The 25,313-nt window shown below is 49.3% G+C and overlaps 1 pseudogene; it reads left to right on the top strand.

Annotated features, from left to right (window-relative positions):
* Nucleotides 1-25,313, top strand: part of LOC133680084 (uncharacterized) — a 195,261-nt pseudogene that overhangs the window by 55,679 nt on the left and 114,269 nt on the right.

The following is a 25,313-nucleotide window of genomic DNA, read 5'->3' as shown; positions in this document are numbered from 1 at the left end:
CACAGCCGACACAGCCTTAGGCACTCAGAAATCATCAACGAAGTGCTGTCACGGGTCACACGTGGATTCGACAGCCGACACAGCCCCTAGGGACTGTGAAATCATCAACGAACTGCTGTCACGGATGACGTGTGGTTTCCACAGCCGACACAGCCCTAGGAAGTGAGAAATCATCAACGAACTGCTGTCACGGCTCACACGTGGATTCCATAGCCGACACAGCCCTGATGGACTGAGAAATCATCAACGAATTGCTGTCACGAGTGACGCGAGGATTCCACAGCTGACACAGCCCCTAGGGACTGAGAAATAATCAACGAAGTGCTGTCACGGGTCACGCGTGGATTCCACATCTGACAGTGCCCCTAGGGACTGAGAAATCATCAACGAACTGCTGTCACGGGTGATGCGAGGATTCCACAGCCGACACCGCCCCTACAGATTGAGAAATCGTCAACCAACTGTTGTCGCGGGTGACGCGTGGATTCCACAGCCGACATAGCCCTTAGGGACTGTGAAATCTTCAACGAACTACTGTGACGGGTGACGCGTGGATTCCACAGCCGACACAGCCCTAGGCACTGAGAAATCATCAACAATGTGCTGTCACAGGTGACGCGTGGATTCCACAGCCGTCACAGCCCTAGGAACTCAGAAATCATCAATGAAGTGCTGTCACGGGTGACGCGTGGATTAGACAGCCGACACAGCCTCCAGGGATTGTAAAATCTTCAACGAACCGCTGTCACGGCTCACACGTGGATTCCACAGCCGACACAGCCCTAGGCACTGAGAAATCATCAACGATGTGCTGTCACGGGTGACGCGTGGATTCCATAGCAGACAAAGCCCTAGGCACTCAGAAATCATCAACAAACTGCTGTCACGGGTGACGCGTGGATTCCACAGCCGACACAACCCCTAGGGACTGTGAAATCTTCAACGAACTGCTGTCACAGGTGACGCGTGGATTCGACAGCCGACACAGCCCTTAGGGACTGTGAAATCATCAACGAACTGCTGTCACGGGTGACGCGTGGTTTCCACAGCCGACACAGCCCTAGGCAGTGAGAAATCATCAACGAACTGCTGTCACGGCTCACACGTGGATTCCATAGGCGACACAGCCCTGAGGGACTGAGAAATCATCAACGAATTGCTGTCACGCGTGACGCGAGGATTCCACAGCCGACACAGCCCTAGGCAGTGAGAAATCATCAACGAACTGCTGTCACGGCTCACACGTGGATTCCATAGCCGACACAGCCTTGAAGGACTGAGAAATCATCAACGAATTGCTGTCACAAGTGACGCGAGGATTCCACAGCCGACACAGCCCCTAGGGACTGAGAAATAATCAACGAAGTGCTGTCACGGGTCACACGTGGATTCCATAGCCGATACAGCCCTGAGGGACTGAGAAATCATCAACGATGTGCTGTCACGGGTGACGCGTGGATTCCACAGCCGACACAGCCTTAGGCACTCAGAAATCATCAACGAAGTGCTGTCACGGGTCACGCGTGGATTCGACAGCCGACACAGCCCCTAGGGACTGTGAAATCATCAACGAACTGCTGTCACGGATGACGCGTGGTTTCCACAGCCGACACAGCCCTAGGAAGTGAGAAATCATCAACGAACTGCTGTCACGGCTCACACGTGGATTCCATAGCCGACACAGCCCTGATGGACTGAGAAATCATCAACGAATTGCTGTCACGAGTGACGCGAGGATTCCACAGCTGACACAGCCCCTAGGGACTGAGAAATAATCAACGAAGTGCTGTCACGGGTCACGCGTGGATTCCACATCTGACAGTGCCCCTAGGGACTGAGAAATCATCAACGAACTGCTGTCACGGGTGATGCGAGGATTCCACAGCCGACACCGCCCCTACGGATTGAGAAATCGTCAACCAACTGTTGTCGCGGGTGACGCGTGGATTCCACAGCCGACATAGCCCTTAGGGACTGTGAAATCTTCAACGAACTGCTATCACGGGTGACGCGTGGATTCCACAGCCGACACAGCCCTAGGCACTGAGAAATCATCAACGATGTGCTGTCACGGGTGACACGTGGATTCCACAGCCGACACAGCCCTAGGCACTCAGAAATCATCAACGAAGTGCTGTCACGGGTGACGTGTGGATTCCATAGTCGACACAGCCCAAGGCACTAAGAAATCATCAACCATGTGCTGTCACGGGTGACGCGTGGATTCCACAGCTGACACAGCCCTAGGCACTCAGAAATCATCAACGAAGTGCTGTCACGGGTGACGCGTGGATTTGACAGTCGACAGAGCCTCCAGGGACTGTGAAATCTTCAACGAACTGTTGTCACGGCTCACACGTGGATTCCACAGCCGACACCGGCCCTTGGGAATTAGAAATCATCAACGAAGTGCTGTCACGGTTGACGGGTGGATTCCACTGCTGATACCGCTCCTAGGGACTGAGAAATCATCAACGAAGGGGTGTCACGGGTGAGGCGTTGATTCGACAGCCGACACGGCCTTAGGGACTGAGAAATCCTTAACGAACTGCTGTCACGGGTGACGCGTGGATTCGACAGCCGACATCGCCCCTATGGACAGAGAAATCATCAACGAACTACTATCACGGGTGACGCGTGGATTCGACAGCCGACACGGCCCTTATGGACTGAAAAATCATGAACGAAGCGCTGTCCCGGGCCACGCGTGGATTCCATAGGCGAGACAGCCCCTAGGGATTGAGAAATCATCTACGAAGTGCTGTCCCGGGTGACGCGTGGATTCCACAGCCGACACCGCCCCTAGGGACTGAAAAATCATCAATGAAGTGCTGTCACGGGTGACGCATGGATTCTACAGCCGACACATCCCCTAGGGACTGTATAATCATCAACGAACTGCTGTCACGGGTGACGCGTGGATTCCACAGCCGACACAGCCCTAGGCACTGAGAAATCATCTACGAAGTGCTGTCACGGGTAACGCGTGGATTCGACAGCCGACACAGCCCCTAGGGATTGTGAAATCATCAACGATGTGCTGTCACGGGTGACGCGTGCATTCCACAGCTGACACAACCCTAGGCACTCAGAAATCATCAACGATGTGCTGTCACGGGTGACGCGTGGACTCCAAGCTCACATAGCCCTAGGCAGTGAGGAATCATCAACGAACTGCTGTCACGGGTGACGAGTGGATTGGAAAGCCGACACAGCCCCTATGAACTGAGAAATCATCAACGAACTGCTGTCACGGGTGACGCGTGGATTCCACAGCCGCCAAAACCCCTATGGACTGAGAAATCATGAACGAAGTGCTGTCACGGGTCACGCGTGGATTCCATAGGCGACACAGCCCCTATAGACTGAGAAATCATCAACGAACTGCTGTCACGGGTCACGCGTGGATTCCACATATGACAGAGCCCCTAGGGTTTGAGAAATCATCAACGAAGTGCTGTCATTGGTGACGCGTGGATTCAATAGCTGACACCGCCCCTACAGACAGAGAAATCATCAACGAACTGTTGTCACGGGTGACGCATGTATTCGATAGCCGACACGGCCCCTAGGGACAAAGAAATCCTCAACGAACTGCTGTCATGGGTGACGCGTGGTTCCACAGCCGACACCGGCCCTTGGGAATGAGAAATCATCAACGAAGTGCTGTCACGGTTGACAGGTGGATTCCACTGCCAACACTGCCCCTAGGGACTGAGAAATCATCAACGAAGGGCTGTCACGGGTGACGTGTGGATTCCACAGCCGACACCGCCCATATGGACAGGGAAATCGTCAATGAACTGGTATCATGGGTGACGCGTGGATTCGACAGCCGACACGGCCCTTATGGACTGAGAAATCATGAACAAAGCGCTGTCCTGGGTCACGCGTGGATTCCATAGGCGACACAACCCCTAGAGACTGAGAAATCATCTACGAAGTGCTGTCGCGAGTGACGCGTGGATTCGACAGCCGACACAGCCCTTAGGGACTTAGAAATCATCTACGAAGGGCTGTCATGGGTGACGCGTGGATTCAATAGCTGCCGCCCCTACGGACAGAGAAATCGTCAACGAACTACTGTCATGGGTGATGCGTGGATTCGACAGCCGACACGGCCCCTAGGGACACAGAAATCCTCAACGAAATGCTATCACGGGTGACGCGTGGATTCCAGAGTCGACACCGGCCCTTGGGAATGAGAAATCATCAACGAACTGCTGTCATGGGTGACGCGTGAATTCCACAGCCGACACGGCCCCTAGGAACTGAGAAATCATCAACGAACTGCTGTCACGGGTGACGCGTCGATTCGACAGCCGACACAGCCCCTATGGACTGAGAAATCATCAACAAAGTGCTGTCACAAGTGACGCGTGGATTCCACAACCGACATAGCCCTAGGCAGTGAGAAATCATCAACGAACTCCTGTTACGGGTGGCGTGTGGATTGGACAGCCGACACAACCCCTACGGACTAAGAAATCATCAACGAACTGCTGTCATGGGTGACGCGTGGATTCCACAGCCGACACAGCCCCTATGGACTGAGAAATCATGAACGAAGTGCTGTCACGGGTCAGGCATGGATTCCATAGGCGACACAACCCCTATAGACTGAGAAATCATCAACGAACTGCTGTCACAGGTCACACGTGGATTCCACTTATGATAGAGCCCCTAGGGACTGAGAAATCATCAACGAAGTGCTGTCAGGGGTGACACGTGGATTCAACAGCCGACACCGCCCCTACGGACAGAGAAATCATCAACGAACTACTGTCACGGGTGACACGTGGATTCCTCAGCCGACACAGCCCCTAGGGACTGAGAAATCATCAACGAACTACTGTCACGGGTGACACGTGGATTCCTCAGCCGACACAGCCTCTAGGGACTGAGAAATTATCAACGAACTGCTGTCACGGGTGACGCGTGGATTGGACAGCCGACACAGCCCCTAGGGACTCAAAAATCATCAACGAAGTGCTGTCACAAGTGACGCGTGGATTCCACAGCCGACACAGCCCTAGGCAGTGAGAAATCATCAACGAACTGCTGTCACGGGTGACGTGTGGATTGGACAGCCGACACAGCCCCTACGGACTGAGAAATCATTAACGAACTGCTGTCACGGGTGACGCGTGGATTCCACAGCCGACACAGCCCCTATGGACTGAGAAATCATGAAAGAAGTGCTGTCACGGGTCACGTGTGGATTCCATAGGCGACACAACCCCTACAGACTGAGAAATCATCAACGAACTGCTGTCACGACTCATGCGTGGATTCCACATATGACAGAGCCCCTACTGTAACGACTCGGATTTCTAATCCCAACAATAGTAAATTTTTTATATATATATATATATTTAATACACCTGGTGCCGGTAATCAAAGAACTTGAATCCTTACATCATCAAAATACAACCCATACAATCAACAGTTCATTCAAAAGCGAATCTTACACAAACACATAATATTAGTGTTGCATGATTTGAAATTCATATTAAAAATATATATACATGGACATGAGTTTGCATTCTTATACTACTAATAGCCATCACAAAATTTTAAACAAAAAGGTCTAATAAAAGTTATACATTCAGTACATTGATCCCTACAAAATACATTGTGAGTTCGAATGCATCTACTTAATTCTTTGCAAAAGTAGGTTCCCATGTATCGGGTATCCTAGACATCTTGTTGGTGTGACGTCCCTGCAGCAGTACAAAACATTTAAGAGAAAACAAATACTTAATAATAATAATAATATTGGTAACTAACGGCCTAGCAATTAAATAAGCATTAACATTTATAATTTCTTCATGTATTTGATGTAACAATTAGTAGTACATATAGATACACAAGTTTTCAAATGCCATTCGCCGAAACTAGTCGTTTATTTGTCCCAGCTATCCATCCGGATTCCATAGCAATAGCTGCGTCACTGCCAATCCTAAAATCGGCAGCCGAAACTACATCGCTGCCGATCAAGGAATCGGCAGCGAAACTGGGTCGCTGCCGAATTCTGTATCGGCAGCGAAGACTGCATCGCTGCCGATCCAAAATCGGCAGCGGAAACTGCGTCGCTGCCGATTTCTGTATCGGCAGCGGAAACTAGGTCGCTGCCGATTTCTGTATCGGCAGTGAATACTGTGTCGCTGCCGATCCAGAATCGGCAGCGGAACTGCGTCGCTGCCGATCCAGAATCGGCAGCGGAACTGCGTCGCTGCCGATTTCTGTATCGGCAGCGGAAACTAGGTCGCTGCCGATTTCTGTATCGGCAGCGAATACTGTGTCGCTGCCGATCCAGAATCGGCAGCGGAACTGCGTCGCTGCCGATTTCTGTATCGGCAGCGGAAACTAAGTCGCTGCCGATTTCTGTATCGGCAGCGGAAACTAGGTCGCTGCCGATTTCTGTATCGGCAGCGAATACTGTGTCGCTGCCGATCCAGAATCGGCAGCGGAACTGCGTCGCTGCCGATTTCTGTATCGGCAGCGGAAACTAGGTCGCTGCCGATTTCTGTATCGGCAGCGAATACTGTGTCGCTGCCGATCCAGAATCGGCAGCGGAACTGCGTCGCTGCCGATCCACAATCGGCAGCGAAATCATCCCTTTTTAACCCGGCCATCCATTCGGACGCCATTAGCCAAAGCTAATCATTCTTTGTCCCGGCCATCCGTTTGGATGCCATTAGCCGAAGCTAATCACTCTTTTGTCCCGGCCATCCGTTTGGATGCCATTAGCCGAAGCTAATCACTCTTTTGTCCCGGCCATCCGTTTGGATGCCATTAGCCGAAGCTAATCACTCTTTTGTCCCGGCCATCCATTCGGATGCCATTAGCCGAAGCTAATCACTCTTTGTCCCGGCCATCCGTTTGGATGCCATTAGCCGAAGCTAATCACTCTTTTATCAACAATTAAGCGTTCGACAATTTAATATCGGTTCTAACAATATGGTAGTACTCAAGTTAAAATGTTCTAAGGTTCAACATATGAAAAAGAAAGGTGCAAGTCACCTACCTGTTCCACCTGTGGGTCGTTCCTGTCTTGATGATGGTCCAATCCCGACTGCACCACCTGAGACATCAATGGTCACAAATCAGCACAGTTGTATTTATTTTATTTTTGAATCACATGCATCATCACACTTATTTCAATAGTTCACATGTTCACATTAAAGTGTTCCCTATTTTACACCATCATATCATGAAATTGTTATTAGCATTTAAGTCATTCCTGCCTAGGAGGCTTATTGTAGGAATCGGCAGCGAGAACCGGTTCGCTGCGGGCTGCCCAATTCGGCAGCGAGAACTGGTTCGCTGCGGGCTGCCAGTTCGGCAGCAAGAACTGCACCGCTGTTGGCGCCACAGTTTCGCTGCACAACGCACAACTCGGCAGCGAATATCACTTCGCTGCAGGAGGTTCAGCTGCGGCAGCGAAACAGAATTTCGCTGCGCAACACACAACTCGGCAGCGAATATTAATTCGCTGCAGCAGGTTCAGTTGCGGCAGCGAAACAGAATTTCGCTGCGCAACCCATAATCGGGAGCATCAATTTCAGCACAATCATCACAGTAGAACACCTTAATTCCAGCAACAAACATCACAGCAGAACACATTAATTCCAGCAACAACATCACATTAATTCCAGCAACAATCATCACAGCAGAACACATTAATTCCAGCAACAACATCATAGCAGAACACATTAATTCCAGCAACAATCATCACAGCAGAACACATTAATTCCAGCAACAATCATCACAGCAGAACACATTAATTCCAGCAACAACATCACAGCAGAACACATTAATTCCCCCTAGTTAAAGCCGGCCCTCTACCATGATTTGTTAGATGTTCTGAAATTGACTTTATTTCACTTTTGTTTGCTTGTTCTCTTGGTTAATTTCAGCTTCCTTCACAGCTGGCTTAGGTCTTAGATCAATTCTTTTCTTAGGGTTTTTTTTTTTCTTCTTTATTTTCGTTTTTGATCTTACGGGGGAGAGGAAGAGAGTTTCATGACCCATACCTTCTGAATTTAACTAAGTTTGAGGAAGGTTTGACACTATTCAGCTGCTGGTTCTCCTTCTTCTTTTTTTTTTTCTCACGTTTTTTTTTTTTTCCGGCTCTCCTTTGCCTCTCCTCTATGCAGCTGCCCACTCCTCTCTCAAGGCCTCATCTCTCCCTCACAAGTTCACAAAGTAATCTCTACTGGTCTGATTTACGTTTCTGTTGTGAAAGGGGAAGGGAAGAACGACATGCAGCTGCTGGATTTGGAAGGAGATGGGTCATTCTCTCTCCCCTCTTTGTATTTATACTACCCATCCAATGAAATGGGTTGTTTGGGGGTTGGTTTAGGTGTGTCCTTATCCTTGTTTGGTTTATCTAAAACCAGTTTTACCCCTCCCTCCCAGCTCTGCGTCACTGTTCATTGAGAAATCGGCAGCGAAAACTGCATCGCTGCCGATTTCTGCATCGGCAGCAAAAACTGCATCGCTGCCGATTTCTGCATCGGCAGCAAAAACTGTGTCGCTGCCGATCCAGAATCGGCAGCGGAACTGCGTCGCTGCCGATTTCTGCATCAGCAGCGAAAACTGCATCCATCATCATCCCTCTCTCTCTAAATATATATATATATATATTTTCCTTTGGGTGTTTACACCTACGGACTGAGAAATCATCAACGAACTGCTGTCATGGGTGACGCGTGGATTCCACAGCCGACACAGCCCCTATGGACTGAGAAATCATGAACGAAGTGCTGTCACGGGTCAGGCATGGATTCCATAGGCGACACAACCCCTATAGACTGAGAAATCATCAACGAACTGCTGTCACGGGTCACGCGTGGATTCCACATATGACAGAGCCCCTAGGGACTGAGAAATCATCAACGAAGTGTTGTCATGGGTGAAGCGTGGATTCAACAGCCGACACTGCCCCTACGGACAGAGAAATCATCAACGAACTACTATCACGGGTGACACGTGGATTCCTCAGCCGACACAGCCCCTAGGGACTGAGAAATCATCAACGAACTGCTGTCATGGGTGACGCGTGGATTGGACAGCCGACACAGCCCCTAGAGACTCAGAAATCATCAACGAAGTGCTGTCACAAGTGACGCGTGGATTCCACAGCCGACACAGCCCCTAGGGACTGAGAAATCATCAACGAATCGCGTTCAAACTTTTACTGGAGTTTCCGGAGGCCGTTTTCCATGGAGTGCATGTGCAATCCATACACGGTGAATGGGACGTCTGGTCACGGCATGCTAGAGTTACGTTTCAAAAGGGCAATAACTTTTGATCCGAGCGTTGGATCGCGATCAAACTTTTACTGGAGTTTCCAGAGGCCCTATTCCATGGAGTGCATGTGGAATCCATAGTCGGTGAGGTAGAGGTCTGGTAGCATGGTTTGAAAAGGCCATAACTTTAGATCCGACCGTTAGATCGCGATCAAACTTTTACTGGAGTTCTCGTAGGCAGTTTTCCATGGATTGCACGTGGAATCGATACTCGGTGAGGTGGAGGTCTGGTAGCGCCACGCTAGTGTAACGGTTCGAAAGGGCTATAACTTTGGATCCGATCGTTGGATCGCGATCATACTTTTACTGGAGATTCCGAAGGCCCTTTTCCATGGAGTGCATGTGGAATCCATACACGGTGAGGTAGACGTCTGGTCCCGGCAGGCTAGAGTAACGTTTTGAAAGGGCAATAACTTTTGATTCGACCGTTGGATCGCGATCAAACTTTTACTGGAGTTTTCAGAGGCCCTTTTCAATGGATTGCATGTGGAATCGATACTCGATGAGGTGGAGCTCTGGTAGCGCCACGCTAGTGTAACGGTTCGAAAGGGCCATAACTAGGGATCCGACCGTTGGATCGCGATCAAACTTTTACTGGAGATTCCGAAGGCCCTTTTCCATGGAGTGCATGTGGAATCCATACACGGTGAGGTAGACGTCTGGTCCCGGCAGGCTAGAGTAACGTTTTGAAAGGGCAATAACTTTTGATTCGACCGTTGGATCGCGATCAAACTTTTACTGGAGATTTCGGAGGCCATGTTCCATAGAGTGCATGTGGAATCCATAGTCGGTGAGTTAGAAGTCTGTTAGCACAGTTCGAAAGGGCCATAACTTTAGATCCGACCGTTGGATCGCGATCAAACTTTTACAGGAGTTTTCGGAGGCCCTTGTCCATGGAGTGCATGTGGAATCCATACTCGGTGAGGTGGAGGTCTGATCACGGCAGGCTAGAGTAACGGTTTAAAAGGGCAATAATTTTTGATCCGACCGTTGGATCGAGATCAAACTTTTACTAGAGTTTCCGGAGGCTCTTTTGCATGGAGTGCATGTGGAATCCGTACACGGGGAGGTGGAGGTGTGGTAGCATGGTTTGAAAGTGCCATAACTTTAGATCCGACCGTTAGATCGTGATCAAACTTTTACTGGAGTTTCCAGAAGCCCTATTCCATGGAGTGCATGTGGAATCCATAGTCAGTGAGGTAGAGATCTGGTAGCGTGGTTCGAAAGGGCTATAACTTTAGATCCGACCGTTAGATCGCGATCAAACTTTTACTGGAGTTCTCGGAGGCAGTTTTCCATGGATTGCACGTGGAATCGATACTCGGTGAGGTGGAGCTCTAGTAGCGCCACGCTAGTGCAACGGTTCGAAAGGGCCATAACTTTGGATCCGACCGTTGGATCGCGATCATACTTTTACTGGAGATTCCGGAGGCCCTTTTCCATGGAGTGCATGTGGAATCCATACACGGTGAGGTAGACGTCTGGTCCCGGCAGGCTAGAGTAACGTTTTGAAAGGGCAATAACTTTTGATTCGACCGTTGGATCGCGATCAAACTTTTACTGGAGTTTTCGGAGGCCCTTTTCCATGGATTGCATGTGGAATCCATACTCGGTGAGGTGGAGGTCTGGTAGCGCCACGCTAGTGTAACGGTTCGAAAGGGCCATAACTTTGGATCCGAATGTTGGATCACGATCAAACTTTTATTGGAGTTTTCGGAGGCCCTTGTCCATGTAGTGCATGTGGAATCCATACACGGTGAGGTGGAGGTCTGGTCACGGCAGGCTAGAGTAACATTTTGAAAGGGCCATAACTTTTGATCCGACCGTTGGAACGCGATCAAACTTTTACTAGAGTTTTCGGTGGCCCTGTTCCATTGAGTGCATATGGAATCCATAGTCGGTGAGTTAGAGGTATGGTAGCACGGTTCGAAAGGGCCATAACTTTAGATCCGACCGTTGGATCACGATCAAACTTTTACTGGAGTTTTCGGAGGCCCTTTTCCATGGATTGCATGTGGAATCCATACTCGGTGAGGTGAAGGTCTGGTCATGGTAGGCTAGAGTAACGGTTCAAAAGGGCAATAACTTTTGATCCGACCGTTGGATCACGATCAAACTTTCACTAGAGTTTGCGGAGGCCCTTGTCCATGGAGTGCATGTGGAATCCATACTCCGTGAGGTGGAGGTCTGGTCGTGGCAGGCTAGAGTAACTGTTCGAAAGGGCAATAACTTTTGATCCGACCGTTGGATCGCGATCAAACTTTTACTGGAGTTTCCGGAGGCTCTTTTGCATGGAGTGCAAGTGGAATCCATACACGAGGAGGTGGAGGTGTGGTAGCGCCACGCTAGTGTAACGGTTCGAAAGGGCCATAACTTTAGATCCAACCGTTGGATCGCGATCAAACTTTTACTGGAGTTTTCGGAGGCCCTTGTCCATGGAGTGCATGTGCAATCCATACACAGTGAAGTGGACATCTGGTCACGCATGCTAGAGTACCGGTTCGAAAAGGCAATAACTTTTGATCCGACCGTTGGATCGCGATCAAACTTTTACTGGAGTTTCCAGAGGCCATATTCCATGGAGTGCATGTGGAATCCATAGTCGGTGAGGTAGAGATCTGGTAGCATGGTTTGAAAGGGCCATAACTTGAGATCCGACCGTTTGATCGCGATCAAACTTTTACTGGAGTTTTCGGAGGCAGTTTTCCAGGGATTGCACGTGGAATCGATACTCGGTGAGGTGGAGGTCTGGTAGCGCCACGCTAGTGTAACGGTTCGAAAGAGCCATAACTTTAGATCCGATCGTTGGAACGCGATCAAACTTTTACTAGAGTTTTCGGAGGCCCTGTTCCATATAGTGCATATGGAATCCATAGTCGGTGAGTTAGAGGTCTGTTAGCACGGTTTGAAAGGGCCATAACTTTAGATCCGACAGTTGGATCGCGATCAAACTTTTATAAGAGTTTTTGGAGGCCCTTATCCATGGAGTGCATGTGGAATCCATACTTGGTGAGGTGGAGGTCTGGTCATGGCAGGCTAGAGTAACGGTTTGAAAGGGCAATAACTTTTGATCCGACCGTTGGATCGCGATCAAACTTTTACTGGAGTATCCAGAGGTCTTGTTCCATGGGGTGCATGTGGAATCCATAGTCGGTGAGGTAGAGGTCTGGTAGCATGGTTCGAAAGTGCCATAACTTTAGATCCGACTGTTAGATCGCGATCAAACTTTTACTGGAGTTTTCGGAGGCCCTTTTCCATGGATTGCATATGGAATCCATACTCGGTGAGGTGGAGGTCTGGTAGCGCCACGCTAGTGTAACGGTTCGAAAGGGCCATAACTTTGAATCCGACTGTTGGATCGCAATCAAACTTTTACTAGAGTTTTAGAAGGCCCTTTTACATGGATTGCATGTGGAATCCATACACCCCCATGCTAGAGTAACGGTTTGAAAGAGCCATAACTTTAAATCCGACCGTGGGAATGCGATCAAACTTTTACTAGAGTTTCCGGAGGCCCTTTTCCATAGAATGCATGTGGAATCCGTTCTCGGTGAGGTGGAGGTCTATTAGCGCTAGGATAGAGTAACGGTTCGAAGGGGCCATAACTTTAGATCCGACCGTTGGATCGCGATCAAACTTTTACTAGAGTTTTCGGAGGCCCTTTTCCATGGATTGCATGTGGAATCCATACTCGGTGAGGTGGAGGTCTGGTCACGGCAGGCTAGAGTAACGATTAAAAAGGGCCATAACGTTTGATTCGAATGTTGGAACGCGATCAAACTTTTACTGGAGATTTCGGAGGCCATGTTCCATAGAGTGCATGTGGAATCCATAGTCGGTGAGTTAGAGGTCTGTTAGCACAGTTCGAAAGGGCCATAACTTTAGATCCGACCGTTGGATCGCGATCAAACTTTCACTGGAGTTTTCGGAGGCCCTTTTCCATGGATTGCATGTGGAATCCATACTCGGTGAGGTGGAGGTCTGGTCACGGCAGGCTAGGGTTACGGTTCGAAAGGGCAATAACTTTTGATCCGACCGTTGGATCGCGATCAAACATTCACTGGAGTTTTCAGAGGCCCTTGTCCATGGAGTGCACGTGGAATCCATACTCGGTGAGGTGGAGGTCTGGTCACGGCAGGCTAGAGTAACAGTTCGAAAGGGCAATAACTTTTGATCCGACCGTTGGATCGCGATCAAACTTTTACTGGAGTTTCCGGAGGCTCTTTTGCATGGAGTGCATGTGGAATTCATACACGGGGAGGTGGAGGTGTGGTAGCGCCACGCTAGAGTAACGGTTTGAAAGAGCAATAACTTTCGATCCGACCATTGGAACGCTATCAAACTTTTACTGGAGGTTCCGGAAGCCGTTTTCCATGGATTGCATGTTGAATCCATAGTCGGTGAGGTGGAGGTCTGGTAGCGCCACACTAGTGTAACGGTTCTAAAAGGCCATAACTTTGGATCCGACAGTTGGATCGTGATCAAACTTTTACTGGAGTTTCCGGATGCCCTTTTCCATGGAGTGCATGTGGAATCCATACTCGGTGAGGTGGAGAGGTCTGGTAGCGCCACGCTTGAGTAACGCTTCGAAAGGGCAATAACTTTTGATCCGACCGTTGAATCGCAATCAAACTTTTACTGGAGATTCTGGAGGCCCTTTTCCATGGAGTGCATGTGGAATCCATACTCGGTGAGGTGGAGGTCTGGTAGCGCCAGGCTTGACTAACGGTTCGAAAGGGCAATAACTTTTGATTCGACCGTTGGATCGCGATCAAACTTTTACTATAGTTTCCGGAGGCCCTTTTCCATGGATTGCATGTGCAATCCATACTCGGTGGGGTGGAGATCTGGTAGCGCCATGCTAGTGTAACGGTTCAAAGGGGTCATAACTTTTGATCCAACCGTTGGATCGCGATCAAACTTTTGTTGGAGTTTCCGGAGGGCCTTTTCAATGGAGTGTATGTGAAATGTATGCTCGGTGAGGTGGAGGTCTTGTAGCGCTACGCTAGAGGAACGGTTTGAAAGAGCCATAACTTTGGATCCGACCGTTGGAACGTGATCAAGCTTTTACTGGAGTTTTCGGAGGCCCTTTTCCATGGAGTGCATGTGGAATCCATACACTGTGAGGTGGACGTCTTGTCACGGCAGGCTAAAGTAACGTTTCGAAATGGCCTTTTTCTACCGTTGGATCGCGATCAAACTTTTGCTCAAGTTTTCGGAGGCCTTTTTCTATACAGTGCATGTGAAATCCACACTCTATGAGGTGGAGGTCTGGTCACGGCAGGCTAGTGTAACGGTTCGAAAGGGCAATAACTTTTGATCCCACCACTGGATAGCGATCAAACTTTTACTGGAGTTTCCGGAGGCCCTTTTCCATGGAGTGGATGTGAAATCTATTCTCGGTGAGGTGGAGGTCTTGTAGCACCACGCTAGAGGAACGGTTTGAAAGAGCCATAACTTTCGATCCGACCATTGGATCGCGATCAAACTTTTGCTCAAGTTTTCGGAGGTCTTTTTCTATACAGTGCATGTGAAATCCACACTCTATGAGGTGGAGGTCTGGTCACGGCAGGCTAGAGTAACGGTTCGAAAGGGCAATAACTTTTGATCCCACCACTGGATAGCGATCAAACTTTTGCTGGAGTTTCCGGAGGCCCTTTTCCATGGAGTGCATATGGAATCCATACTCGGTAAGGTGGGGGTCTGGTAGCGCTACGCTAGAGTAACGGTTCGAAAGGGCCATAACTTTGGATCCGACCGTTGGATCATGATCAAACTTTTATTGGAGTTTCTGGAGGCCCTTTTCCATGAAGGGCATGTGGAATCCATACTCAGTGAGGTGGAGGTCTGGTAGCGCCAGGCTTGCGTAACGGTTCGAAACGACATTAACTTTTGATCCGACCGTTGGATTGCTATCAAAGTTTTACTGGAGTTTCCGGAGGCCCTTTCCAAGAAGGGCTTGTGGAATCCATACGCGGTGAGTTAGAGGTCTGGTAGCGCAGGGCTAGAGTAACGGTTCGAAAAGGCTATAACTTTTGATCCGACCGTTGGATCGCGATCAAACTTTTACTGTAGTTTCCGGAGGCCCTTTTCCATGAAGTGCATGTGGAATCCATACTCGGTGAGGGAGGTTTGATAGCGTCAGGCTAGAGTAACGGTTCAAAACGGCATTAATTTTTGATCCGACTATTGGATCGCGATGAAACTTTTACTGTAGTTTCCGGAGGCCTTTTCCATAGAGTGCATCTGGAATCCATACTCGGTGCGGTGGAGGTCTGGTAGCGCCAGGCTTGCGTAACGGTTCGAAATGACATTAACTTTTGATCCGACCGTTGGATTGCTATCAAAGTTTTACTGGAGTTTCCGGAGGCCTTTTCCAAGAAGGGCTTGTGGAATCCATACGCGGTGAGTTAGAGGTCTGGTAGCGTAGGGCTAGAGTAACGGTTTGAAAAGGCTATAACTTTTGATCCGACCGTTGGATCGCGATCAAACTTTTACTGTAGTTTCCGGAGGCCCTTTTCCATGGAGTGCATGTGGAATCCATACTCGGTGAGGGAGGTCTGATAGCGTCAGGCTAGAGTAATGGTTCAAAACGGCATTAACTTTTGATCCGACCGTTGGATCGCTATCAAAGTTTTACTGGAGTTTCCGGAGCCCCTTTTCCAAGAAATGCTTGTGGAATCCATACGCGGTGAGTTGGAGGTCTGGTAGCGCAGGGCTAGAGTAACGGTTCGAAAAGGTTGTAACTTTTGATCCGACCGTTGGATCGCGATCAAACTTTTACTGTAGTTTCCGGAGGCCCTTTTCCATGGAGCGCATGTGGAATCCATACTCGGTGAGGTGGAGGTCAGTAGCGCCAAGCTTGAGTAACGGTTGGAAAGGGCCATAACTTTTGATCTGACCATTTGATCGCGATCAAAGTTTTACTATAGTTTCTAGACGCCCTTTTCCATGGAGTGTATGTGAAATCTATACTCGGTGAGGTGGAGGTCTTGTAGCGCCACGCTAGAGGAACGGTTTGAAAGAGCCATAACTTTGGATCCGACCGTTGGAACACGATCAAGCTTTTACTGGAGTTTTCAGAGGTCCTGTTCCATGGAGTGCATATGGAATCCATACTTGGTGAGGTGAAGGTCTGGTTGTGCCAAGCTAGAGTAACAGTTCGAAAGGGCAATAACTTTTGATCCGACCGTTGGATCGCCATCAAACTTTTACTGGAGTTATCAGAGGCCCGTTTCCATGGAGAGCCTGTGGAATCCATACGCGGTGAGGTAGAGGTCAGGTAGCGCCACGCTAGTGTAACGGTTCGAAAGGGCCCTAACTTAGGATCCGACCGTTGGATCGCGATCAAACTTTTACTGGAGTTTTCGGAGGCCCTTTTCCATGGAGTGCATGTGGAATCCATACACTGTGAGGTGGAAGTCTGGTCACGGCAGGCTAAAGTAACATTTCGAAATGGCCATAACTTTTGATCCCACCATTGGATCGCGATCAAATTGTTCCTGGAGTTTCCGGAGGCCCTTCTCGATGGAGTGCATGTGGAATCCATAGTCGATAAGCTGGAGGTCTGGTCACGGCAGGCTAGAGTAACGGTTCGAAAGGGCAATAACTTTTGATCGCACCATTAGATCACGATCAAACTTGTACTGGAGTTTCCGGAGGTCCTTTTCCATGGAGCGCATGTGGAATCCATACTCGGTGAGGTCGAGGTCTGGTATCCCAGGCTATAGTAATGGTTGGAAACGGCATTAACTTTTGATCCGACCGTTGAATTGCTATCAAAGTTTTACTGGAGTTTCCGGAGTCCCTTTTCCAAGCAGTGCTTCTGGAATCCATACGCGGTGAGGTGGAGGTCTGGTAGCGCAGGGCTAGAGTAATGGTTTGAAAGGGCCATAAGTTTTGATCCGACCGTTTGATCGCGATCAAAGTTTTACTGTAGTTTCCGGAGGCCCTTTTCCATGGAGTGCATGTGGATTCCATACTCGGTGTGGTGGAGGTTTGCTAGCATAAAGCTAGAGTAACGGTTCGAAACGGCCATAACTTTTGATCGGACCATTGGATCGCGATCAAACTTTTGGTGGAGTTTCCAGAGGCCCTTTTCCATGGAGTGCCTGTGGAATCCATAGTCGGTGAGGTAGAGGTCAGGGAGCGCCAAGCTAGAGTAACGATTCAAAACGGTCATAACTTTTGATCCGACCGTTGGATCGGAATCAAACTTTTGCTGGAGTTTCCGGAGGCCTTTTTCCATGGAGTGCCTGTGGAATCCATACTCAGTGAGGTGGAGGTCTGGTAGCGCCACGCTAGAGTAACGGTTCGAAAGGGCCATAACTTAAGATCCGAATGTTGGATCGCGATCAAACTTTTGCTGCAATTTTCGGAGGCCTTTTTCTATGCAGTACATGTGAAATCCACACTTAGTGAGTTGGAGGTCTGGTCACGGCAGGCTAGAGTAACGGTACGGAAGGGCCATAACTTTTGATCCTACCATTGGATCGCGATCAAACTTTTCTTGGAGTTTCCGGAGGCCCTTCTCGATGGAGTGCATGTTGAATCCATAATTGGCAAGCTGGAGGTCTGGTCACGGCAGTCTAGAGTAACGGTTCGAAAGGGCAATAACTTTTGATCCCACCGTTGGATCGCGATCAAACTTTTACTGTAGTTTCCTGAGGCACTTTTCCATGGAGTGCATGTGGAATCCACACTCGGTGAGGTGGAGGTCTGGTAGCGCCAGGCTAGAGTAACGATTCGAAAGGGCCATAACTTTTGATACGACTGTTGGATCGCGATCAAACTTTTGCTGGAGTTTCCGGAGGCACTTTTCCATGGAGTGCATGTGGAATCCACATTCGGTGAGGTGGAGGTCTGGTAGCGCCAGGCTAGAGTAACGATTCGAAAGGGCCATAACTTTTGATACGACTGTTGGATCGCGATCAAACTTTTGCTGGAGTTTCCGGAGGCCCTTTTCCATGGAGTGCATGTGGAATCCACACTCGATGCGGCGGAGGTCTGGTAGCGCGAGGCTAGAGTAACGGTTCGAAACGGCATTAACTTTTGATCCGACAGTTGGATCGCTATCAAAGTTTTACTGGAGTTTCCGGAGGCCCTTTTCCAAGAAGTGCTTGTGGAATCCATACGCGGTGAGTTGGAGGTCTGGTAGCGCAGGGCTAGAGTAACGGTTCGAAAAGGCTGCAACTTTTGATCCGACCGCTTGATCGCGATCAAACTTTTACTGTAGTTTACGGAGGCCCTTTTCCATGGAGTGCATGTGGAATCCATACTCGGTGAGGTGGAGTTCTGGTAGCGCCAGGCTTGAATAACGGTTCGAAACTACATTAACTTTTGATCCGACCGTTGGATCGCTATCAAAGTTTTATTGGAGTTTCCGGAGGCCCTTTTCCAAGAAGTGCTTGTGGAATCCATACGCGGTGAGGTGGAGGTCTGGTCGCGCAGGGCTAGAGTAACGGTTCGAAAAGGCTATAACTTTTGATCCCACCATTGGATCGCGATCAAACTTTTCCTGGAGTTTTCGGAGGCCCTTCTCGATGGAGTGCATGTGGAATCCATAATCGGCAAGCTGGAGGTCTGGTAGCGCCAGGCTAGAGTAACAGTTTGAAAGGGCCATATCTTTTGATGCGACTGTTGGATCGCGATGAAACTTTTGCTGGAGTTTCCGGAGGCCCTTTTCCATGGAGCGCAAGTGGAATCCATACTCGATGTTGTCGAGGTCTGGTAGCCCAGGCTAGAGTAATGGTTTGAATGGGCCATAACTTTTGATCCGACTACTAGATCGCAATCAAACTTTTGCTGGAGTATCCGGAGGCCCTTTTCCATTGAGTGCATGTGGAATCCACACTCGGTGCGGTGGAGGTGTGGGAGGGCTAGGCTAGAGTAACGGTTCGAAACGACATTAACTTTTGATCCGACCGTTGGATCGCTATCAAAGTTTTACTGGAGTTTCCGGAGGCCCTTTTCCAAGAAGTGCTTGTGGAATCCATACGCGGTGAGGTGGAGGTCTGGTCGCGCAGGGCTAGAGTAACGGTTCGAAAAGGCTATAACTTTTGATCCCACCATTGGATCGCGATCAAAGTTTTCCTGGAGTTTTCGGAGGCCCTTCTCGATGGAGTGCATGTGGAATCCATAATCGGCAAGCTGGAGGTGTGGTAGCGCCAGGCTAGAGTAACGGTTCGAAAGGGCCATAACTTTTGATCCGACTGTTGGATCGCTATCAAACTTTTGCTGGTGTTTCCGGAGGCCCTTTTCCATGGAGTGCATGTGGAATCCACACTCGGTGCGGCGGAGGTCTGGTAGCGCCAGGCTAGAGTAACGGTTCGAAACGGCATTAACTTTTGATCCGACCGTTGGATCGCTATCAATGTTTTACTGGAGTTTCCGGAGGCCCTTTTCCAAGAAGTGCTTGTGGAATCCATACGCGGTGAGGTGGAGGTCTGGTCGCGCAGGGCTAGAGTAACGGTTCGAAAAGGCTATAACTTTTGATCCCACCATTGGATCGCGATCAAACTTTTCCTGGAGTTTTCGGAGGCCCTTCTCGATGGAGTGCATGTGGAATCGATAATCGGCAAGCTGGAGGTGTGGTAGCGCCAGGCTAGAGTAACGGTTCGAAAGGGCCATAACTTTTGATCCGACTGTTGGATCGCTATCAAACTTTTGCTGGAGTTTCCGGAGGCCCTTCTCGATGGAATACATGTGGAATCCATAATCGGCAAGCTGGAGGTCTGGTAGCGCCAGGCTAGAGTAACGGTTCGAAACGGCATTAACTTTTGATCTGACCGTTGGATCGCTATCAAAGTTTTACTGGAGTTTCCGGAGGCCCTTTTCCAAGAAGTGCTTGTGGAATCCATACGCGGTGAGGTGGAGGTCTGGTCGCGCAGGGCGAGAGTAACGGTTCGAAAAGGCTATAACTTTTGATCCCACCATTGGATCGCGATCAAACTTTTCCTGGAGTTTTCGGAGGCCCTTCTCGATGGAGTGCATGTGGAATCCATAATTGGCAAGCTGGAGGTGTGGTAGCGCCAGGCTAGAGTAACGGTTCGAAAGGGCCATAACTTTTGATCCGACTGTTGGATCGCTATCAAACTTTTGCTGGAGTTTCCGGAGGCCCTTCTCGATGGAGTGCATGTGGAATCCACACTCGGTGCGGCGGAGGTCTGGTAGCGTCAGGCTAGAGTAACGGTTCGAAACGCCATTAACTTTTGATCTGACCGTTGGATCGCTATCAAAGTTTTACTGGAGTTTCCGGAGGCCCTTTTCCAAGAAGTGCTTGTGGAATCCATACGCGGTGAGGTGGAGGTCTGGTCGCGCAGGGCTAGAGTAACGGTTCGAAAAGGCTATAACTTTTGATCCCACCATTGGATCGCGATCAAAGTTTTCCTGGAGTTTTCGGAGGCCCTTCTCGATGGAGTGCATGTGGAATCCATAATCAGCAAGCTGGAGGTGTGGTAGCGCCAGGCTAGAGTAACGGTTCGCAAGGGCCATAACTTTTGATCCGACTGTTGGATCGCTATCAAACTTTTGCTGGAGTTTTCGGAGGCCCTTTTCCATGGAGTGCATGTGGAATCCACACTCGGTGCGGCGGAGGTCTGGTAGCGTCAGGCTAGAGTAACGGTTCGAAACGGCATTAGCTTTTGATCCGACCGTTGGATCGCTATCAAAGTTTTACTGGAGTTTCCGGAGGCCCTTTTCCAAGAAGTGCTTGTGGAATCCATACGCGGTGAGGTGGAGGTCTGGTCGCGCGGGGCTAGAGTAATGGTTCGGAAAGGCTATAAGTTTTGATCCGACCGTTGGATCGTGATCAAACTTTTACTGTAGTTTCCGGAGGCCCTTTTCCACGGAGCTTATGTCGAATCCATTCTCGGTGAGGTGTAGGTCTGGTAGCGCAGGGCTAGAGTAACGGTTCGAAAAGGCTATAACTTTTTATCCGACCGTTGGATCGCGATCAAACTTTTACTGTAGTTTCCGAAGGCCCTTTTCCATGGAGTGCATGTGGAATCCATACTTGGTGAGGGAGGTCTGGTAGCGCCAGGCTTGAGTAACGGTTCAAAACGACATTAACTTTTGATCCGACCATTGGATCGCTATCAAAGTTTTACTGGAGTTTTTGGAGGCCCTTTTCCATGGAGTGCATGTGGAATCCATTCACGGTGAGGTGGACGTCTGGTCACGGCAGGCTACAGTAACGTTTTGAAATGGCCATAACTTTTGATCCCACCGTTGGATCTTGATCAAACTTTTGTTGAAATTTTCGGAGGCCTTTTTCGATGCAGTGCATGTGAAATCCATACTCAGTGAGGTGGAGGTCTGGTCACGGCAGGCTAGAGTAAGGGTTCGAAAGGGCAATAACTTTTGATCCGACCATTGGATCGCGATCAAACTTTTAGTGGAGTTTGCGGAGGCCCTTTTCCATGAAGTGCATGTGGAATCCATACACGGGGAGGTGTGGTAGCGCCAGGCTTGAGTAACGGTTTGAAAGGGCTATAACTTTTGATCCGACCGTTCGATCGCGATCAAACTTTTACTCGAGTTTTCAGAGGCCCTTTTCCATGGAGTGCATGTGGAATCCATACTCGGTGAGGTGGAGGTCTGGTAGCGCCAGGCTAGAGTAACGGTTCGAAATGGCCATAACTTTTGATCCAACCGTTGGATCGCGATCAAATTTTTGCTGGAGTTTTCGGAGGCCCTTTTCCATGGAGTGCATATGGAATCCATACTCGGTGAGGCGGAGGTCCGGTAGCGCCATGCTAGAGTAACAGTTGGAAACGACATTAACTTTTGATCCGACCATTGGATCGCTATCAAAATTTTACTGGAGTTTCCGGAGGCCCTTTTCCAAGAAGTGCTTGTGGAATCCATACGTGGTGAGGTGGAGGTCTGGTAGCGCAGGGTTAGAGTAACGGTTCGAAATGGCCATAACTTTTGATCCGACCGTTGGATCGCGATCAAACTTTTACTGTAGTTTCCGGAGGCCCTTTTCCATGGAGTGCATGTGGAATCCATACTCAGTGAGGTGGAGGTCTGGTAGCGGCAGGCTTGAGTAATGATTTGAAAGGGCCATAACTTTTGATCCGACCTTTTGATCGCGATCAAAGTTTTACTAGAGTTTTGAAGGCCCTTTTCCATGAAGTGCATGTGGATTCCGTACTCGACGAGGTGGAGGTCTGGCAGCGCCAGGCTAGAGTAACAGTTCTGAACAACCATAACATTTGATCTGACCGTTGGATCGCGATCAAACTTTTGCTGGAGTTTCCGGAGGCCCTTTTCTATGGAGTGGATGTGAAATCTATACTTGGTGAGGTGGAGGTCTTGTAGCGCCAGGATAGAGTAACGGTTTGAAAGGGCCATAAATTTAGATCCCACCGTTGGATCTTGATTAAACTTTTGCTGTAATTTTTGGAGGCCTTTTTCGATGCAGTGCATGTGAAATCCATACTCGGTGAGGTGGAGGTCTGGTCACGGCATGCTAGAGTAACTATTCGAAAGGGCAATAACTTTTGATCCGACCGTTGGATCGCGATCAAACTTTTACTGGAGTTTTTGGAGGCCCTTTTCCATGGAGTGCATGTGGAATCCATTCACGGTGAGGTGGACGTCTGGTCACGGCAGGCTACAGTAACGTTTCGAAATGGCCATAACTTTTGATCCCACCGTTGGATCTTGATCAAACTTTTGCTGAAATTTTCGGAGGCCTTTTTCGATGCAGTGCATGTGAAATCCATACTCAGTGAGGTGGAGGTCTGGTCACGGCAGGCTAGAGTAAGGGTTCGAAAGGGCAATAACTTTTGATCCGACCATTGGATCGCGATCAAACTTTTAGTGGAGTTTGCGGAGGCCCTTTTCCATGAAGTGCATGTGGAATCCATACACGGGGAGGTGTGGTAGCGCCAGGCTTGAGTAACGGTTTGAAAAGGCTATAACTTTTGATCCGACCGTTCGATCGCGATCAAACTTTTACTCGAGTTTTCAGAGGCCCTTTTCCATGGAGTGCATGTGGAATCCATACTCGGTGAGGTGGAGGTCTGGTAGCGCCAGGCTAGAGTAACGGTTCAAAATGGCCATAACTTTTGATCCGACCGTTGGATCGCTATCAAAATTTTACTGGAGTTTCCGGAGGCCCTTTTCGAAGAAGTGCTTGTGGAATCCATACGCGATGAGGTAGAGCTGTGGTAGTGCAGGGCTAGAGTAACAGTTCGAAAAAGCTATAACTTTTGATCCGACCGTTGGATCGCGATCAAACTTTTACTGTAGTTTCCGGAGGCCCCTTTTCATGGAGTGCATGTGGAATCCATACTCGGTGAGGTGGAGGTCTGGTCACGGCAGGCTAGAGTAAGGGTTCGAAAGGGCAATAACTTTTGATCCGACCATTGGATCGCGATCAAACTTTTAGTGGAGTTTGCGGAGGCCCTTTTCCATGAAGTGCATGTGGAATCCATACACGGGGAGGTGTGGTAGCGCCAGGCTTGAGTAACAGTTTGAAAGGGCTATAACTTTTGATCCGACCGTTCGATCGCGATCAAACTTTTACTCGAGTTTTCAGAGGCCCTTTTCCATGGAGTGCATGTGGAATCCATACTCGGTGAGGTGGAGGTCTGGTAGCGCCAGGCTAGAGTAACGGTTCGAAATGGCCATAACTTTTGATCCGACCGTTGGAACGAGATCAAACTTTTGCTGAAATTTTTGGAGGCCTTTTTCGATGCAGTGCATGTGAAATCCATACTAGGTGAGGTGGAGGTCTGGTCACGGCAGGCTAGAGTAACGGTTCGAAAGGGCAATAAGTTTGGATCCCACCGTTGGATCGCGATCAAACTTTTACTGCAGTTTCCGGAGGCCCTTTTCCATGGAGTGCATGTGGAATCCATACTCGGTGAGGTGGAGGTCTGGTAGCGCCAGGCTAGAGTAACGGTTCGAAATGGCCATAACTTTTGATCTGACCGTTGGAACGTGATCAAACTTTTGCTAGAGTTTTCGGAGGCCCTTTTCCTTGGAGTGCATGTGGAATCCATACTCGGTGAGGTGGAGGTCTGGTAGCGCTAGGATAGAGTAACGGTTCGAAATGGCCATAAATTTAGATCCGACCGTTGGATAGCGATCAAACTTTTGCTAATGTTTTCGGAGGCCTTTTTCCATGGATTGCATGTGGAATCGATACTCGGTGAGGTGGAGATCTTGTAGCGCGACGCTAGTGTAACAGTTCGAAAGGGCCATAACTTTGGATTCGATCGTTGGATCGCGATCAAACTTTTACTGGAGATTCCGGAGGCCCTTTTCCATGGAGTGCATGTGGAATCCATATACGGGTGAGGTCGAAGTGTGGTAGCGCCAGGCTTGAGTAACGGTTTGAAAGGGCCATAACTTTTGATCCGACCGTTTGATCGCGATCAAACTTTTACTGGAGTTTTCAGAAGCCCTTTTCTATGGATTGCATGCGGAATCCATATTCGGTGAGGTGGAGGTCTGGTAGCGCCACGCTAGTGTAATGGATCGAAAGGGCCTTATTTTTGGATCCGACCATTGGATCGCGATTAAACTTTTACTGGAGTTCCTAGAGGCCCTTTTCCATGGAGTGCATGTACAATCCATACTCAGTGAGGTGGAGGTCTGTTAGCGCCACGCTAGAGGAACGGTTTCAAAGAGCCATAACTTTGGATCCGATCGTTGGAACGCGATCAAAATTTTACTGGAGTTTTCGGAAGCCCTGTTCTATGGAGTACATGTCGAATCCATAGACGATGAGGTAGAGGTTTGGTAGTGCCAGGCTAGAGTAACGGTTTCAAAGGGCCATAACTTCAGATCCGACCGTTGTATCGCGATCAAACTTTTACTGGAGTTTTTGGAGTCCCTTTCCTATGGATTGCATGTGGCATCCATACTCGGTGAGTTGGAGGTCTGGTAGCGCCACGTTAGTGTAACGGTTCGAAAGGGCCTTATTTTTTGATCCGACCATTGGATCGCGATCAAACTTTTACTGGAGTTTTCGGAAGCCCT

The sequence above is a fragment of the Populus nigra genome, chromosome 19 (assembly GCF_951802175.1).
Source record: "Populus nigra chromosome 19, ddPopNigr1.1, whole genome shotgun sequence".
Taxonomy (NCBI): Eukaryota; Viridiplantae; Streptophyta; class Magnoliopsida; order Malpighiales; family Salicaceae; genus Populus; species Populus nigra.
The sequence above is the reverse complement of the archived record's forward strand: the minus strand, read 5'-3'. Positions and strand labels throughout refer to the sequence as shown.